Source organism: Pseudochaenichthys georgianus, unplaced genomic scaffold (assembly GCF_902827115.2).
Source record: "Pseudochaenichthys georgianus unplaced genomic scaffold, fPseGeo1.2 scaffold_1097_arrow_ctg1, whole genome shotgun sequence".
Classification (NCBI taxonomy): Eukaryota; Metazoa; Chordata; class Actinopteri; order Perciformes; family Channichthyidae; genus Pseudochaenichthys; species Pseudochaenichthys georgianus.
The window spans coordinates 9,802-26,567 of NW_027262053.1; the positions used below are offsets into that span (position 1 = coordinate 9,802).

General features: G+C 41.5%; 1 long non-coding RNA gene across 1 annotated transcript; it reads left to right on the top strand.

Moving 5' to 3' along the window:
• The first annotated feature begins 4,345 nt into the window (after positions 1-4,345).
• Positions 4,346-11,197, top strand: LOC117440650 (uncharacterized). The gene is made up of 3 exons (XR_004551289.2): positions 4,346-4,592; positions 5,503-5,564; positions 10,629-11,197. It is a non-coding gene; the product is annotated as an uncharacterized lncRNA (long non-coding RNA).
• The last annotated feature ends 5,569 nt before the right edge of the window (positions 11,198-16,766 follow it).

Here is a 16,766-nt window from a genome sequence, read left to right on the forward strand (position 1 = left end):
AGAGCAGCACTGCAGCGGTCGGTAAATGCTGCAGAAACCATTAATAAACAATGAACCACGGCACTCTGGATAAAAGTATAGGTTGGAGAAGTCGTTATTCAATTTATTCTGGCTTCGTGTGATTAAAAAGCAACACGATCATCGACCCGACGCAGTTGTTTGTTGTGAGCTGCCGTAATGGCTGCCGTTGGGGGGCAAATCAGCGATGTAAACGGTGACGTCATGTCGCTGGTGTGAAAGCCGCACAAGAGTCACCTGGGTGATGGACACTGGGTGGGACAGGGAGATTACCATGTGCCCTCGTTCGCCTGCAAAAGCCCAGCAATCTCCTGGATGCAATATATAGAATAGAGAAAACAATTAATATGTACAATGTATAGACTACAACTGTTTTTCATTTGTTTCATGTGATTGACATCCTAGAAGTAATAGATTTGACTTCCTATACCTGAATCACTCGTCTCTGATTTTTTTAAAACCACCTGCTGAATATTATATCCCAAATCCCTTCAGTTGTCTGCTGGGACCACTACGTATCGGACGTCCAATGATGTAACACCCTAGCCCCTGCATGGACACAATGAAAAGTTAAGAAGAAAACAAGTTCCACTCTAAATCACATGTACGATGGAGGGAGATAAAGATGGCTCCATCTTGAGACTCCAACGTGAAATTCGGCGTGTTTGGAGGAAGCAACATCACACGCTGTCTCAATGTCTGCAAATCATCCCAGTATGCGCTCAATGTAAAACATCCGTGTGCCAGACCTGAGGAACAACCAAGAAGAAGGTTTAGACATTTTAATTTGACTTACAAGGAAAACCTTAACATGTTTACAAGAAATGATTGTTGCAGACAATTAAGTCAAAGTAAACTTTATTGTCAATCTTTCAGTTTGTGTGTACAGACAGAGAGATCGAAATACCGTTTCCCACAATCCCAAATACAAATATATATAAAATATGTATAAATATATGTATATCCTATATATACCCAATTAACAGACACATGTATACTTACGCACACATTAAGACATAAATAAAAGCACAACAATCAATATATACAAAATAACAGCCACTTACCACCAGCCAGAGGGATCAGGATGAAGGAACAGCATATTTATTTCTGTCCGATCTTCCTGGAAGTCCCTCGCTCAATTTTCCCGCCGTTGTCTCCGTCGCTGTAAACTGACTGCTGGTCAACCATCAACTCGTGGTCTCCCATTAATTTGTGGTTGCCCATATACTTGTAGTCAGGGGCGCCGCCAGGGATTTTGGGCCCCATGAAAAGATATCACATTGGTTACATTTTTTTCTTAATGTTCTAAAATAGTTTGGGCCCCCTGTCAGTTACGGCGCCCCTGCTTGTAGTCATGTACTGGTCCCTCAGAAGGTGATCCTGGCCTCTTCCTGTACTCCTCCGAAAGACCCTAAATAATGCAAACAATTTAAGATGTATAGCGCTAAATCCATATCAAACAAAACACAATGTGCATCAGGCACAAGTAGACCTCAAGAAATCAAATTATCTTGCATAAAACAAAACAAAAAGAATAAACCTGTCTATGTGTCTTCAATACAAATATATAAAGAAAAAAAAAACACCACAGCAACGTACCAGACCTCCTTGTATTGCACAGTTTGACATCCTTCCTCGCTGTAATAACCCGCCTCCTGCAGGCGTAGACTCTGACGACTCATTGTTGAGTTGGACTCTGGAAAATATGGGAAAAGAATCATCAGTGACATTGCAACACTCTAATGAATACAGTCTAAAAGGTCAGAGGTGGGAGAAAGTCACTATTTTGCATGTTACATGTACATCTGAGGTCTTGGGACGCTAGAAACAAGTCCAAAGATTTGATTTTTAAGTCATAAACCAGTCATAAGGCGATCCTCAGGCTAAAATTAGATTTTTCTTGACCACCAGGAACCAGATTCGGATCATGGCTCTCAGTTATTGCTTCTTTAATTAATGTTCTCTCCTGTAACTTGATCGGACGTTTTCAGATTAAATAAAGGATCTGGTAAACCAAATGTTGACCTGCTAGTATGAATGAAAGGAGTTTTACGAGATTCAAACACACTGTGTAATCAACATGCTGTTTAATCTTTGGGTAATCTATCGAGCAGGGACGTGCACAGACATTTGGAGGGGCTATTGCTCTAAACTAGAAAAAGGGCCGCCCCCGACCCCCCTGAAAACGTAAGAACTTTTTATAAAAAAAATGAAAACCAAGGGAACATTTTTTTGCGGTCTATATCTCATTAACATATCTAATGTTAGTAACTATTAAAGATAACATGCGGACAATTCTGTTTGAATGTAGTTTGACCATTGTAACTGCTGTGCCTTAAATAAACTCACTAATTGATTAAACCAGTTCAATACACATTATTCTTATCATTCTTTATGAGCGCAGTAACGGTAATGTGTCTAATTACTTATGTATTTAGTATTCCATAACTTAATAACAGAGATGGCCAAACTAAAGTAGAGACATGGCAGAAATCCTACAATGAAGCGGGACAGTGAAGTGTTCTCCCGTATGTGAGAGAGGGCGATCAAGAAAAGAGAGAGAGGGAGTTACAAGTAGCAGGCTATATTTAAATCAATTTAAGCATATTTAAAAACGGGGACATTCCCGGGGACAGATTGACCCGAGGATTTGCCACCAAAGCCAGGCAGGCACATGATCACCATAGCCATATGAGGCCGGACCGGACTCGGAGGGCTTTCCTTTGCTTTCAGCTGTCAGGTTGTAAACAAAGTCACGTGACTGGGGGCAGATGACAGCGCTGGCAAGGTGTGTTTTATCGCAGCGAGACTCTACAATACTAATTGTGGGCTTATCATGTGTATTCGGCCACAACAGAAAAAAAAGACTTTCGCTCTCTCCAGAGGGGCAGGTCAGCCAAAAAGTTCAAAAGGGCCGTTGCCCGGGCAACATTAGCCCGTACCTGTGCACGTCCCTGCTATCGAGTCACAGAGGCAACCAAAATAGAATTCTGCCCATTTGACATTTAAACCAGAACATTAAAAAAATGTTGGATTGTTTTTTTATCACTTTTTTAAAATGTAGTACGAGTAATGCTTTCCCCAGACAATCTATTTAATGAGACTTCTTTTACGCAGCAACATCAACATACTTGTAAAATGTTAAATATATCACGTACAACACATTACAGGTAATCATACAGTTCACTATACATAAAGACACATTTATTTTCAGAAATTGTGTATATGACTAAAGGAATATTTATATATTTACTTGGGTTTAACATGAATGCCTGCAGAAATCAACAAACTTGCACACATTCTATATTAACCTTATAATCAGATAACATTTGATTAGATATACTTTATTGATTACATTGCATTGCATGTCGCTTTTATCCAAACTTCTTCTGTGTGTGAGATACAGACAGGGAGATCCAAATGCGTCTCTCACAATCCCAAGGAATACAAATGTAATATCAAAAACCTTTCAATCTAAATTAGACCAATATTACACCCATATTACACATGGACACAACCTGTCAAATGCCTGAATCCCCAAGGATACAGAAACCATTTAACAAAAGTGTGTTACTGTTGTGTCCCGTGAACATTTTTTAATCTAGTCATGCTTCATGTTTAGTCTTTTTTTGTCTTGTCTCCCACTTCCTGTTTTATTTTGGTACTCACGTATTATGTTTCTTTCCAGGTCTCTTGACTACCTATCCGTGTGTGTGTCTGCCGCTCTCATCAGCGCCAGCCCCGCCCCTGATTGTTTCCATCTGTGCCCAGTTACCTCTAGGCAAGTAGTCAGTGTGCTTGCGATTACTCTCCTTGTCTCAAAGCCTGATTTATGCTCTCAAAGTTATTTTTTTAAGTTTGTTCCTCACTTAGTGAGCGACTTTCTTCTGTGCCTTTTTGAACCTTATTTGTCACCTCATCAAGAGTGTCGATCCTTATTTATATCCCGTTTTTTTTTTTTTTTAAATAAAGTATCTTATTCATACTTTACCCAAGTTGTTTTCTGGGTCGTGCATTTGAGTCCAAGACCTTGTGTTTCCAAGTTCGTGACAGTTACTTCCATTAGGCCTACTATTTGCTTTTTATTGGCTGGTTGATTGGAAATATGTCAGTGTGTGTAGCCAAGATGTTAAAAAATGTGAATGCTTTCAAACACACGCATTTATTTTTGGAAGGAAGATCTGTATTGATCAGTATTGAGGTTACACAAAAACCTGTAGCTTTTAACTCCTGAATTACATGTAGTCTGACACTAGATGGAGTCACAGACTCTGCATGTGTGTGTTGTTGTGAGCCGCATCCATGCACTTATAGTCATTTTTAACCACCTTTAAGTGAAATACTATACATATTCTCTTAAAGGCAGTATTGTGTATGAAATGACTGGACTTTAATGTCTCTGATAACCAAATAATAGTTAGTCAACTGGTGGTAAAGGTGTTGTTGAGGAAGTGGCTGCTTTGCTTCCCACGCAGAGGAGGGTTTTCCGGTTAAAGTTTCCTTTGTGATTCGGAAGTGGCGGTGTGATGCCGTTTATCTTTACAGACACAACACCCAAGAGACAACCATGACAAGTAAGCGTTGAATAGACAAAGTTACATTACATAGATTAGCATTTGCTACAGAAAACCCGCAGTGACACACAAGAGTTAAAGCTAAACAGCTAACGGTTAATGGTAAATGCTAATGGCATGCTAACGATAGCTAGCTAACTTGTGAATGTCTGCAGTAAACAGGGATGGGGATTAGCTTTAAAAACCTAGCTTGTGTCCATAATAAGGATGATATTCAGTTTTTGGTTACATTGTTAGTTTATTATGTCGTTTAGGTGCGATTTTACATAGTGGTTTGACTTAAATGTGCGTTTAGACTTCAGGTTAACTCCCACCCAGACATGCTAACAATAGCTTAGCATGTCTGTGTTTTGGACACTGACAGCTGTAGCTCCATGACATCTGTGGAAAGGCCTGTGAAATGTGGTCTTGTTTAACCCATATTATCATCTTTCTTTATTATATTTTAACTTATGTTACTCCACAAGGGCCTTTGTTTTGTACATGTCCTGGTTACACTGATACCAAAGCTGCTGTAATCCGTACAGTATTAGCAGAGGTGGAAGAAGTACTCAGATCTTGTACTTGAGTGTAAAAGTACAAGTACCAGAGTGTAGGAATACTCTGTTACAAGTAAAAGTCCTGCAATTAAAGTGTTACTCAAGTAAAAGTATTACCATCTAAATATACCAAAAGTAAAAGTAGTCATTGTGCAGATTGGTCAATTTGAGAATAATATATATGATATGTTTGTATACAAATTATTGATGGATTAAAGTGTTCTCAAAGCTGGTAAAGGTGCAGCTAGTTTTAATAACGTTGTGTACTGCAGGGTAGCTTGTCAATTTAGTCTGAGTAAAATATCTGAGCACTTCTTCCACCACAGGAAATAGCATTTCTCCTATGAAGATTTTTTAATTTTCTTCAACAGAACCAAACAAAGCTCCATCCTGCTGAAATGAGAACACGCTTCTCCAGGATTTAGTAATACAGGTAAGCAACAAACCAATTTCCCATCAAGCCTAATGTGTCACAGGTCATTACATTGGAACCACATCCTGTACCATCCTGCTCACTGACGTGCTGTTGTAATATTTTGGGGTTTTTCCTGTATCTGTTGTTGAAACAAAGCTTTTTCTGTCAGGACGCGTGTGTGTGTGTGTGTGCGTGCGTGTGTGTGTGTGTGTCTGTGTTTACCTGTCTACAATGTTGATGCAAATTTGACAGGCTAGTGTGGGCAGGTATGGAGGAATGCTAGAGTAATAAGTGTCCTTCTCTAATGTATTGCAATACACACACACACACACACACACACACACACACACACACACACACACACACACACACACACACACACACACACACACACACACACACACACACACACACACACACACACACACACACACACACACACACACACACACACACACACACACACACACACACACACACTGCATGTTGGAACAGCAGCCCTCTGTTGGGAAAGGAAGGATGAGGCAACTCAGGTAGATTTAAATCAGAAATGGTTATTTAACCGTCTGATCTCCTGGTCAGCCATGGCCCTGCTGCTCTACATGATGGAGGCATCACTGTGCGCACTGCAGTAGAGCTGCTGAAACCGCGTCATCGATTAATTACTCATTAATGCTTTGGTGTATAAAATGCTGGAAAAAAGTTTAAAATGTCCATCACACTTCCAAAGTCCAAGGGGGTCTGCAAATGTAGTATTCTAAACGGATAAAAAGCAGACAAAAAAGTGTGGCCCAAAAAGCATCTTTTGCATGAAAACGTACTTAAAAGAATCATAGATCATCACAATAGTAGCCTAATTTTCAGTGTTGATTAATCTTCTGATTACTTTATCCGATATGTCAGAAAATAGTCCCAGTTTCTCAAAGTCCAATGTGTCATCTTTTTAGTTTTTCAATTTAAAGAGGCTATAAAACAGAGAAAAGCAGGAATTATCAATATTTGAGAGACTGAATATGTTATGCCTCTGTCGCGTGACAAAGCCCTTTAAGCATGCACAGATTATCACAATAGTATATTTGCATTGCTGATAATGCCTAATCTTCTGAATACTATATCGATTAATTGTTTGTTCAATAAACGGTCAGAAAAAAGTCCATCCCAGTTTCTTAGTCATTTTATTGTTTTGATTTGTTAGTCCAAAACAAAGATTATTAATTTATAGAGGCGGGTATTCAACAAAGAAAACTGCCTGCATCTCTACACCACAGATACACTGAACAAAAATATAAACGCAACACTTTTGTTTTTGCTCCCATTTCTCATGAGATGAACTCAAAGATCTAAAACATTTTCTATTTACACAAAATAACCATTTCTCTCAAATATTGTTCACAAATATGAAGAAATCTGTGATAGTGAGCACTTCTTCTTTTGCCGAGATAATCCATCCCACCTCACAGGTGTGGCATATCAAGATGCTGATTGGACAGCATGATTATTGCACAGGTGTAGGTTGGCCACAATAAAAGGCCACTCTGAAACGTGCAGTTATGCTTTATTGGGGGGGTCTGGGGGGGTCCGAAAACCAGTCAGTATCTGGTGTGAGGGGTAGGGGTAGGTTTTGTGTTGGGGTAGGGTAATGTTGTGAATCGAGTGGCCTGTGTTCGTCGTCCATACCATACGCCTGCCCATACCATAACCCTACCACCACCACAACTGCACGTTTCAGAGTGGCCTTTTATTGTGGCCAGCCTAAGGCACACCTGTGCAATAACCATGCTGTCTAATCAGCATCTTGATATGCCACACCTGTGAGGTGGGATGGATTATCTCGGCAAAGGAGAAGTGCTCACTATCACAGATTTTTTCAGATTTGTGAACAATATTTGAGAGAAATGGTTATTTTGTGTATATAGAACATGTTTTAGATCTTTGAGTTCATCTCATGAAAAATGGGAGCAAAAACAAAAGTGTTGCGTTTATATTTTTGTTCAGTGTATATAAAACCACTGAAAAACCTTCTTGTGTCTTGATGGCATTAGATTTGCATCTCAAAGTGATGTGTTCCCCTGATACTGAGATCACATGATGTCCTGAAGCCAACACTCACACCATCTCTGTGTCAAATCACAGTAGCTTGCACAGTCATCAGGCAGCGTGTCCTACTGTAGATGCTAGTGTTGCTTGTTCGTCCACACTGCAGCGGTCTGACCCTCCATTCTTTATTCTTATTATTCTGCTACATTTGACCACCACAAAATGTCACCGTGACGTCATTTCCTTAGTTCCCCTGCTTGTTTCCTGGTTGTTTGTGACTCCCTTGTTGGACATCTGTAACATGTGATCAAGTGTGTAATATAATCACGCTAAGATGTGCATGCAAACTCAAGTCTGTACGCTTAGAGGATTTGCTCAGTGTCATGGCGGGGGGGAAATTCTTTGACTGGAGGACATCAGGTGATTCATTATGTAAACAGGGTGGTGTTGAAAGACTTCGAAGGCATTTTGAATCATCATATCCTCGACATAATCTGTTCTATCCTATTATAAATAGTGATACGCTTAAATACAAACACAAAACGGACACCTTTCCTAATTACAGGATTAAAGGATTATTTTGGTCATGATGCAACACACGGTTGCACGATTAGATGCAGTTATACTCATGGAAAACAGAACAAAAACAACAACTGAAGTGATTAGCAATGATGAAATATCTGGGTAAATAATATGGCCGGCATCTTTACCACGAAAAAGTACACAATAGACATTTCTATTACTGCTCGTGCATTCAACATCTTTTTAATAACAACTGTCAAATCAATTCAAATGATACCCTGCGGGCTAAAAAAACATCGTCTCAGATTAAATTTGACACGATAAATCAGGGGAATCATTAATTTTAGGGTGAAGACTTGGTTAGGGTAGCGGTACGTCCACACAGCAGCTTTAAACAAATCTTCCACCGCTTCCAACGCTTCTCTGCCCATTGACTTTGAATGGGGATGACGTCGCTTTGCCTCGCTTTTCGCCGAACTGCATTGTGGGGGAGCGAAGCGAAGATTTCCAGGATTTCCAGGATTCAAAAGTTGAGCAATGTTCAACTTTTGAAGCTGAGCTGGAAGCGTCAGCCAATCAAATCCCGTTTATGCAAATCTGACAGTAGAAGCGCTAGCCAATCAAACCGCGTGTAAGCAGGGAGAACCAGACCGCAGTTCATTTCCTCATATTCCAAACGAGAAATTACGGTATCAAATCACCCGGTTCTTTACGACCAGAACTATTACCGGGATACAAACCGGAGGAACCGGGTTTTTTAAAGAAACCCCATCAAAACCCCACAGCTTGAACACACGTTTGCAGAGAGAAGAGATGTGCAGCCAAAGTTACTTTAAGAAGTTACACCAGATTTACTCAAGGGCTGGGAGATATATAGACATCTGGAGACAAGTCTAGATGTTGGATATTGTAATATTGCATAAGTGTCAAACCTAGTTTTAAAGACCCTTTTTGGGGTTGTTCCTGCCGTGTGTTATATGGGTTTTTGTGCTAAAATCACAAAGTTAGGCAAAGCTGGCGCCATTTTCTAAACTTACCTGACTGTTCTGTTGTTAAATATTGAAGTGACGTCATTTTCTTTTAAATATTTGTCACTACAAAAAGCATACGTACAGCAGCAATACACATTTCTATGGTGTGGATATTATGGTTTATTTTAGATGTCAAACCATAGAAGAGATACAAAACAGCTGACTGAGAACAGCTGAATAACTTAATGGGGATATTTGTCTTGCAGCTAGATCAGCACAGAACACACATCTTTTACAGCTTCCTTTGTGAAACACTTCCTTGTGTAAAGGGTCAAATGTAACGTGGTTTAAATGTGTGGAAACTGCACTGGTCGTTAAAAAAGATCCATAAACAAAGCACTGCCTCTTTGAAGCAGCGACCACAGCAACAGTTGTAAAAGCTCAAGCATGCAAATTCTTCCCTGACTGCAGCCCCGTGCACACACACACACACACACACACACACACACACACACACACACACACACACACACACACACACACACACACACACACACACACACACACACACACACACACACACACACACACACACACACACACACACACACACACACACACACACACACACACACACACCTCTGTAAAGTGTACCATTTAACTATATTTAATTTTATCTCATGGCTATGATGAATACTCAACTCTTATTGGCCAATAAAGACAACCTGATAAGATAGTACACACAAAGTGATATTACAGGACACTTCTGAAGAATCAAACTTTGAAAAATACTTACCCTTCCCTTTTTTAACAATATAAGCAAGGCACAAGCTTGCTTATATTGTTAAATGTTCAAAAGTCATTTTGTGATTTTATGTCTTAATAGTATTTTTAAAAACCTCAATCGACTTCAAACCTATTTTATTTAATTAATAAAATACAATTAGTATTTTTCACTAACGTATTCAATAAGATATGTAATAATGAGCATATCTCCTGTAAAATAAGATGTTTATTGGGCTAAATATGGGAATAATAGGTTTTGATGCACATGAATCCATCCATGAAATGTGTGTGTAAGTCTAATGGCTGCAGAACATACATGTCTATGGGATCAATTCAAAGCATTTCTCCAACAGTGTATAAGAAAAATACTTTAAAAGCAAGTTCCTTTATCCTTTGGCAAGACAGATAACACTTTATTTTCAAGGTTCAAGGCTTTTATTGTCATGTGTGCATAGCTACAGGTTAGTTATGACAATGAACATCTGAGGTCACAGGCTCCTCCAACAGAGCAACAGATAAAATACTGCGAGTAAATAAAATAAAATAGAAAAAGCACACAACGAAAAGTAAACAAACACTGAAATAAAGCGGGAAAAAGGCAGAGTTGGAGAGGAGCAAAAGACACGGCAGCCATCTTTTAAAATAATAAATAAATAATACATTTCTAAATAATAATTTATAAATAAAATATAAGCTTTATTTCTCGTGTTAAAATGAATTTCCGAGCACCGTAATTAAACCCTTCATCTCCTCCGTTTGCCCACAGGTCTCTCCGTCACCCTGGCGATGCTTCACCCCCACAGAGAGGAGGATCTGGGGCCCGACAGCATGGAGGAGAACCCTCCGAGCGAAGCGGTGGCCTGGGAGCTCGAGGAGCTGACCCTGCAGACCGGATTCCCCCCGAAGCCCCTGCAGGAGAGGAAGAACGGTGAGACTGGAGTGCACGATATATTCAAAGGTCACCTATCGTGCAGAATCCTTTTCTTCATGTCTCTTCTACATCAACATGTGTCCCCTCTTCTTCATGTCTCTTCTACATCAACATGTGTCCCCTCTTCTCCATGTCTATTCTACATCAACATGTGTCCCCTCTTCTTCATGTCTCTTCTACATCAACATGTGTCCCCTCTTCTTCATGTCTCTTCTACATCAACATGTGTCCTCTCTTCTTCATGTCTCTTCAACATCAACATGTGTCCCCTCTTCTCCATGTCTATTCTACATCAACATGTGTCCCCTCTTCTCCATGTCTCTTCTACATCAACATGTGTCCCCTCTTCTTCATCAACATGTGTCCCCTCTTCTTCATGTCTCTTCTACATCAACATGTGTCCCCTCTTCTCCATGTCTCTTCTACATCAACATGTGTCCCCTCTTCTCCATGTCTCTTCTACATCAACATGTGTCCCCTCTTCTCCATGTCTCTTCTACATCAACATGTGTCCCCTCTTCTTCATGTCTCTTCTACATCAACATGTGTCCCCTCTTCTTCATGTCTCTTCTACATCAACATGTGTCCCCTCTTCTTCATGTCTTTTATCCAAAGCAACTTACAATAAGTACGATATGATAATACTTTATTTATTTAATACTTTACAGACTTCTCTACGCTGTTTCTGAAAGCTATGTAAAGAGGATGATTTCGTGTTGTATTTAAAGATGTTTCCTGGCCATAGGGCACTTATTTTATTTCTGTGCTGCAGGGTAAATGTTCTGCCATCACTCTGCGAACCTTGTAGGCCAGTGAAATAATTGGCGTTGCTCTTCTACTCCTTCGCAGATGTGGCTTATATATCCAACAAAGATTCCTCCAAGCTTACAATGTGCGCACGGAGAACGTGCTGCATAAATAAAAAGTGGGAGAAAAAAGTTAAATGTCAGCACAGCTTGTTCGCTTGTCAGTAGAGACCTCACTGCAGAGGGTGTTTGAGGAGATGGTGATTTAAGTGCTGAAGTGGGTGTGTGGGGGTGTGTGTGTGTGTGTGTGTGTGTGTGTGGTGTGTGTGTGTGTGTGAAATAAGGGAGTGAAGAAGCCGCTGTTCTTAATTGGCTTGTCCCTCGCTCTGACCTCTTGTTACAGTAGATTAGACGCTGCTGTACGTTTCCTCTGTGGACTTGAGACTTCTTTCTGTGTCTGGAGTTAGCTTCGAGCTTCGAGTTCTCTGCTCTCTAGTGTCCTTTGGTTTGTATCATGGTGGAACAGTTGACTTTTCTTGCTGCAAGTTTGTATTTGGTTTGTAAAGCTTCACAAAGCCGAATAAAGTCAATCAGATCTCATGACACTCAAAGTTTTATTGGCGTTGGTAATATGTCTCAATATTGTCTGAGATTTTATGACGAGGCTTTAATGATTCTGAATCCAGTCTTTGTAAGTGTAATACAAAGACAATAGACCTGTTATCCTTTATCTGCAATAAGGAAGTAATAAATATTGGCATAGAGCTGAAACAATTGCGTAACGTCCACACGGCTGCGTTGCTTCAACGGAGACGCTTCCCATTCACTTTGAATGGGGCGACGTGAAGCTTTGCCGAACTGCATTGTGGTTCCGTCGCTTTGCCTCCGTTGCTCGCGCTGAAAGTTGAGAAAAGTTCAACCTTTCAACCGTCGACGGAAGCGCCAGCCAATCAAATCATATGCCAGTACAAGCGCTAGCCAATCAGACCGCATGCTTGTGTGTCCGGGAGATTAATGTGATCGGTTGTTGGTCGCGTGCCAGACACGCCCACCGGCAAGCTTCAACGCGACGGAACCGTGTGGACGCACCGTTAGAGAGGCCCTGGTATTCTCATTTCCAGTTTATATCAGTATGCAGTGTCTCTACTTTACTTTAAAGAGTCCTCTCCTGCTGATGTTCAGGTGTATATCAGTATGTAGTGTCTCTACTTTAAAGAGTCCTCTCCTGCTGATGTTCAGGTGTATATCAGTATGTAGTGTCTCTACTTTAAAGAGTCCTCTCCTGCTGATGTTCAGGTGTATATCAGTATGTAGTGTCTCTACTTTAAAGAGTCCTCTCCTGCTGATGTTCAGGTGTATATCAGTATATAGTGTCTCTACTTTAAAGAGTCCTCTCCTGCTGATGTTCAGGTGTATATCAGTATGTAGTGTCTCTACTTTAAAGAGTCCTCTCCTGCTGATGTTCAGGTGTATATCAGTATGTAGTGTCTCTACTTTAAAGAGTCCTCTCCTGCTGATGTTCAGGTGTATATCAGTATGTAGTGTCTCTACTTTAAAGAGTCCTCTCCTGCTGATGTCCAGGTGTATATCAGTATGTAGTGTCTCTACTTTAAAGAGTCCTTCCTGCTGATGTTCAGGTGTATATCAGTATGTAGTGTCTCTACTTTAAAGAGTCCTCTCCTGCTGATGTTCAGGTGTATATCAGTATGTAGTGTCTCTACTTTAAAGAGTCCTCTCCTGCTGATGTTCAGGTGTATATCAGTATGTAGTGTCTCTACTTTAAAGAGTCCTCTCCTGCTGATGTTCAGGTGTATATCAGTATGTGGTGTCTCTACTTTAAAGAGTCCTCTCCTGCTGATGTTCAGGTGTATATCAGTATGTAGTGTCTCTACTTTAAAGAGTCCTCTCCTGCTGATGTTCAGGTGTATATCAGTATGTAGCGTCTCTACTTTAAAGAGTCCTCTCCTGCTGATGTTCAGGTGTATATCAGTATGTAGTGTCTCTACTTTAAAGAGTCCTCTCCTGCTGATGTTCAGGTGTATATCAGTATGTAGTGTCTCTACTTTAAAGAGTCCTCTCCTGCTGATGTTCAGGTGTATATCAGTATGTAGTGTCTCTACTTTAAAGAGTCCTCTCCTGCTGATGTTCAGGTGTATATCAGTGTGTAGCGTCTCTACTTTAAAGAGTCCTCTCCTGCTGATGTTCAGGTGTATATCAGTATGTAGTGTCTCTACTTTAAAGAGTCATCTCCCGCTGATGTTCAGGTGTATATCAGTTGGGCTGCATGCTGCGTGTTTATTGATCCTTCCCAATGGACTCATCATTAGGAAGTCGTGGACACACACACTTCAGAGGATCAGTCCTGTGGAAGGAAGAGCGCAATTATTTTGTGATCAAAGTGGAGCTGATTGGTTAGCTGGCCGGCTCTGTTGTGATTAGTCAACCTTTTAGAGATGTCCCGCCCCTTAGCCTATCACGTACAATGTGTTGGAGCACGAGTGGCCCTGAATTGAAGCTAAAACATCTTTATCGCCCCCTGGTGGCTGGTTGGATGTTTTGATTGGCTGGCCTGGTGGCTGGTTGGATGTTTTGATTGGCTGGCCTGGTGGCTGGTTGGATGTTAGTTTCGGAAGCAAGCCAAAGTTGTTATTGCCGTTTAATATTTGAGTAATTGTGCCGCCTCAGTGAAGCGTGGGATCGTGGAACTGTGCCTCACACACACAGAAACACACCTCGCACTATCAGAAGTGGCAGCCACTGTGGCCATTGTTCCCGTCTGGGTGTTGGCCTCCCACAGTTAGTGGAGAGACTCAGTGACCTGCTGCTTGTATGCCAGGAGAAGGAGGTGAGGCAAATTAGGTAAATTATTTACTTTAGGAGTGGCGGAGAATAATGCTAAATAAAACTCAACGGTGGAAAACTAAGTCGGCTAGATTTCTATCAAGGCAAGGCAAGTCATTCAAAGTGCTTTACAGAAAAGAAAGACATTAAGAGCATAAAACACGTTGGACGCATTAAAAAGCAAAGATAATAAAACATGAATAACACAGGTACATGAATAAAAGTTACAGTGCCGTGCAAGATGTGAATTGGAAGTAAAACATAGAATTAAAAAGTGACTTAATTGAAGACATTTTGACAATCACAACTTTGCAGAAACAGGCCAAAACACAGACTCTCCGCCCGAGGCCACCACTCCCAGATTTTGAAACAACCCCTGCTCCTTTTACACATTTCCCTCTGCGAGCCCGACATGTTGCTGCAGGCACTCCTGATCTGACGTGAAGATGCTTTCAGAGCAGCGGAGAGGAGCGTTGCATGTGACAGCATGTACATTTGTAACATGTGGGGCAGTGAAAGAGAAAGGAATGCCCACATAGAGAAAGGCTTATCGAAGCTTTATCATCTCACTCGGGGTTATGCAATGTGTTTGTGGCAAACGGTTCCTGCCTCAGTCACGGAAAACAGATTTACGGTTAAACACTCATGCGTGTGTTTATAGAAGGAGAGAGCGGACATGTTTTGCAGGATGAGGATCATGGCAGATGTTGAGGCCCATATGCACTTAGTGTTTACGCATGACTTTAAGGGCTGGCATAACATGGGATAGCCTTGAAAGCACTTAAAGGGGCCCTATTGTGAGCATTTTCTGGACATCTTTTGTGACATGTTTAGATGCTATAAAGTTAAAAACCCCTTATGGCGCGTTTCCACTGCAGCAGGTAGCTCGCTTTAAGCGTGCCGAGCCGTGCGGGGCCCGTTTTTGGTTGCGTTTCCACTTGGCCTAGTTTTGGCCAGGGGCGACTTTTTCACCTTTTTTCTGGCCCGACTAAATCGTGGTTCCAGGGCCAGGAACAACCGGGCTGAGTCGGGCTGAGTATGCTAAACTAGAGAGAGAATCGCTGACAAGGGAGCTACAACTACAACAAGATGAACATATTTGACCGTGATTTAATTGTAATACTCGTTTCAAAATGATGCCGAAGTAACAACATACTGATACCGGTTAGTAAGAACCATGAATTAATGCTTTGACAAGTCTGCAGACAGACGGCAGGCGAACAATCCTTTTAAAATGCGTGTTTTCTAAATGGAGCTCGGCTAAGCTAACGTTATATATGCTCCGACCGTCCACACTCACAACAACGGCCTACAGACATAAATAAAGCAGCGCCTGTATTCTCCATGACACAGGCAGTCTGTGGTTTGTACTTGTTTAACTTCTGTCTAGTTTCTGAACAGATATGAGGAGCTGTGAGCTCTGAGTGCTAACAGCTAACGGCTGTGTTGTTTTTCTGTGGCTCTCATTGAAGATGAAGTCACGGCTCCGCCTACACTGCGTTACTATAGTAACTGCCCCAGTTCCTAAACTGTAATGGAAGCGCAGCATTAAAGTGAGCCGGGCCTAATGAGGCCTAACCAAACCGAGCGAGGCCGAGCGAGGCCTGCAGTGGAAACGTGCCATTAGAGATGTCCCACCTTTTAGGCCCCGTCCACACGGACACGAAACGGGTTGTATCCGCTACAGTTCTCTATCGTATGGACGGTTCGTTCACACGAGGCCGTAACGGAATCGCGGAAACGGAGCCCTCAAACGATAACGGGTCCCAAGGTGGATAGATCTGCGGACGGAATGCTCTGGCCCAACGGCTCCGTGTGTACGTCCTATAAGATAATTTCCTGATGACGATGAAGCCATAGCCCCGCCTCTGCTAGTACTGACCATGCTACAGATGTTAGTGCAAAATCTACAGCTCCTCCACCACAACCATCAGCAACAAGTGGACATGGAGAACTACATGAACTACATGTTGCTAAATCCACCGCGGAGAATAAACAGAAGGGCAACCATGGCAACCATGCTCGGGGGTCTTCTTTGCTGCTTTTGGTGTATTTTGTGAAGTACAGCGCCACTTACAGGCCCGGCATATGTACTACAGCATCTCCAGCGGGTCGAGCGGTCTCGTGTGGACGGACACGTTTCTTGAGCCGATGCCGGACCACCTAACTCCACAAATATCCAAAAACACATCGTCTTTTACAAATCGCCTGAAAATGGTACAAACAAGTGGCAACATGTGTGATGAAGGTGTTTATCTGGGCTATATCATGCAATCAAAAGTGAAACTTAAGCTCGCTCCATTGCGGAGATATTCCCGCGAGAGTGCGGAAAACTTAAATTAATTAATTTATTTCAAATGTGAAATTGTACCAATATACTCACGGA